This window comes from Octopus bimaculoides, chromosome 2 (genome assembly GCF_001194135.2).
Source record: "Octopus bimaculoides isolate UCB-OBI-ISO-001 chromosome 2, ASM119413v2, whole genome shotgun sequence".
In the NCBI taxonomy this organism is placed as follows: domain Eukaryota; kingdom Metazoa; phylum Mollusca; class Cephalopoda; order Octopoda; family Octopodidae; genus Octopus; species Octopus bimaculoides.
The window spans coordinates 34,459,720-34,463,267 of record NC_068982.1 but is presented as its reverse complement, the minus strand read 5'-3'; the positions used below and the strand labels follow the sequence as shown (position 1 = coordinate 34,463,267).

The 3,548-nt window shown below is 40.2% G+C and overlaps 1 protein-coding gene across 2 annotated transcripts in view; it reads right to left on the bottom strand.

The window, feature by feature from the left end:
• Positions 1–3,548, bottom strand: part of LOC106879527 (outer dense fiber protein 3) — a 45,563-nt gene that overhangs the window by 31,223 nt on the left and 10,792 nt on the right. The window lies entirely within an intron of this gene.

The following is a 3,548-nucleotide window of genomic DNA, read 5'->3' as shown; positions in this document are numbered from 1 at the left end:
TATATATATATATTTGTTGTTGTACTTGGGGATGGTCATATTGCCAGTTTAGCCAATAAAAACACACGCACTGTATATTTGGTGTTAATTTGCTTCAGTTTTATATTACATTAATCTTAATCTTATTTCGGCCAGAGTTCTTTCGTCACACTTCTGTGACCTCATCAGTGGTCCTTTGTTTCCTTCTTTCTTATGTGTGTCTCATTTTGCTAACTATCAGCCATTTTGTATATATATATATTATAAGTGGAGGCGCAATGGCCCAGTGGTTAGGGCAGCGGACTCGCGGTCATAGGATCGCGGTTTCGATTCCCAGACCGGGCGTTGTGAGTGTTTATTCAGCGAAAACACCTAAAGCTCCACGAGGCTCTGGCAGGGGATGGTGGCGAACCCTGTTGTACTCTTTCACCACAACTTTCTCTCACTCTTACTTCCTGTTTCTGTCGTGCCTGTAATTCAAAGAATCAGCCTTGTCTGTGGAGTGCTCAGCCACTTTCACGTTAATTTCACGAGCACGCACGCACACTCACACACACACACACTCACACACACAAACACACACACATACACACACAATATAACACATTCCTTAATCCTCCACCGATTAAGAGCTAAGAACTCAAATGTTTGTGTTATTGGTTAATAACAATATAATCTGCAAGAGTTGGGACATATTTTAACACAGTGATCATACATCAGCAGGTCGTATGTAAACAGAGCAACAGGAGATAGTGTTTAGGACAGTTTAGTGCAGTGGTTTGCAACCATTTTTGGCCTATGGACATCTTTGATTCCTATTTTATTTAGGGAGTGGGGGCCCTCATAGCCATTCAATGCCTAAAGACTCCGATTATATTATGATTAAATATTATTAGGAATTATATTAAGGCGGCGAGCTGGCAGAGTCGTTAAGCATGTTGGACGAAATGCTTAGCGGTATTTCGCCCGTTACGTTTTCAGTTCTAATTCCGCCGAGGTCGACTTTGCTTTTTATTTTCTGGGGGTCGATAAAATGAGTACCAGTGCTCTACTGGCGTCGATGTAATCGATTATCTCTCTTCCCCAAAATTTCGGGCCTTGTGCCTATAGTAAAAAGGATTATTAGGAATTGTATTAAAAGTGTTATATCATCAGTAACGTTATATGATGTGTGTGTGTAACAATATATCACAGTACCAAATATTAATATAACCGTATAACAATAAGCAATGTAACAAGAGTTGGTTATCTTATTATAACAGTTCGCACAATATAGCAATCCAAAGCTCCAATGCAGAAATAATGAGACTACAACCCTCACCGCTCTATCTCAATTGACTACTGGCTCATCTATTTATAAGACTCGTCCAGTCCACTGACAGTCACGTGCGGGGATATCAGTTCATTCCACAACAAAAAGTTAAAATATATTCTTTTCTGCTTTAGTCACAAGGCCCGAAATTTTTGAGGAGGAGGCCAGTCGATTAGATCGACTCCAGTACGCAACTGGTACTTAATTTATCGAATCCGAAAGGATGAAAGGCAAAGTCGACCTCGGCGGAATTTGAACTCGTGTAGAGACAGACGAAATACTGCTAAGCACCAGGGGCAAAATGCTTAACAGCATTTCGTCTGTCTTTACATTCTGGATTCAATTTCCGCCGAAGTCGACTTTGCCTTTCATGCTTTTAGGGTCGATGAAATTAGTACCAGTTAAGCAATGGGTCGATGTAATCAACTAACCCTTCTCTAAAATTTCAGGCCTCGAGCTTATAGCAGAAATGATTTTTAAGAAGACAGCGAACTGGGAGAATAGTTAACATGCCAGACGAAATGCTTAGTGGCATTCGTCTGGTTTTACGTTCTGAGTTCAAATCCCGTCGTGGTCGACTTTGCCTCTCATCCTTTAGGGGTCGATAAAATAAGTACCAGTTAATTATTGGAGTCGGTGTAAAACTGCTGGCTCTCTACCAGATAAAATGATATAGCAGTCAAGTATAGAGATCGATGTAATCAATTTACCCATTCCCCTAAAATTGCTGACCCTGTAAAACGGATAATTATTATTATTTTCTAACCACAAGTTAAGGTGGCGAATTGGCAGAATCGTTATTGCATAGGTGAAAATGCCTAACGGTATTTCGTCCGTCTTTTCGTTCTGAGTTCAAATACTGCCGAGGTCGACTTTGCCTTTCATTCATCGAGGTCGATAAAACAAGTACCAGTTGAGTACTGGGGTCGCTATAATCGACTTTCCCCTTCCCCAAAATTACTGGCGCAATGCCAAAATACCTAGCGGTATTTCGTCTGCTTTTACGTTCTGGGTTCAAGTGCTGCTTGGGTCGACTTCTGAAAAAGCAGAAATCCAACTGGAAAGAAGCAAAAAAGGCAGCCTAGAATCAAGAACAGCAGAGACAAGTCATCGATGGCTTATGCCCCATATGAAGTGAAGGGCTTAAGTAGAGTAAAGAATGGCGGTAGGAATAATGACTATAAAATGGTACTATTAAAAATGGTGGGAGAGTGTAATTGGCTAAGAGTATAAAAAGGATAAAGAAAAATGGGGTCGGTAGAGGTTTTTGTTGTTGTTATTTAGCACCAGGAGGACTCTGGTTGAACAGACCTATGATCTAAGATATTCCAGCAGATCTAAGATCGCATTTAGAGGCATTTGCAATTCTTTTTAGTGAAACTCCTGTTTATATTAATTTTATACACATTAGCGAATCGCTAAATCATCCAGTTATTTGGATGATGAAAACATAAATACTAATGGAGAAGCGAGTCTGGAAAGGGCCGAAGTCGAGTTGACTTAACTGATGAGGCGACGGAAATTACCGAAAATGACTGGCACTTTTCGGACGATTATGGTCCCTGTTAATGTATATGTTTTCATTCGTGTGCGTTAATTACAGCATTAGACCGGTTTAGCTGTTATTTCTAGCACTGTAGGTATTGTGTAACACCCTAGTCGCATTTACTGACATTTGTGATTCTCCTTTTCGGTGAAACATTGCAAACTGCTGTTCATATTAATTTTATATATACAACGTGAGATGAGGTGTTTCGTTCAAGAACATAACGCACTACCCGGTCTAGGAATCGAAATCACGATTGCTAGATCGTGAGTGCAACGCCCTAACCACTAAGCCATATAAATTTATGATGATGATTCAAGAAAAGAATTATAAAGATCATTTATTGAGTTTTGTACGCGGTGTTCACATATAACAGGGATTCTCAACCAGGGTTCATATGACCGTTGGGAGTTCATATAAGATTTTGTTGTTTAAATATATTTTTTTCTTTTATTTGTTTCAGTCATCTGACTGCGGCCATGCTGGAGCACCGCCTTTAGTCGAGCAAATCGACCCCAGGACTTATTCTTTGTAAGCTTAGTACTTATTCTATCGGTCTCTTTTGCCGAACCGCTATGTTACGAGGACATAAACGCACCAACATTGGTCATCAAGCGATGGTAGGGAGACAAACACGCACACACACATATACATATATATATGTGTGTGTGTGTGTGTGTGTGTGTGTGTGACGAGCTTCTTTCAGTTTCC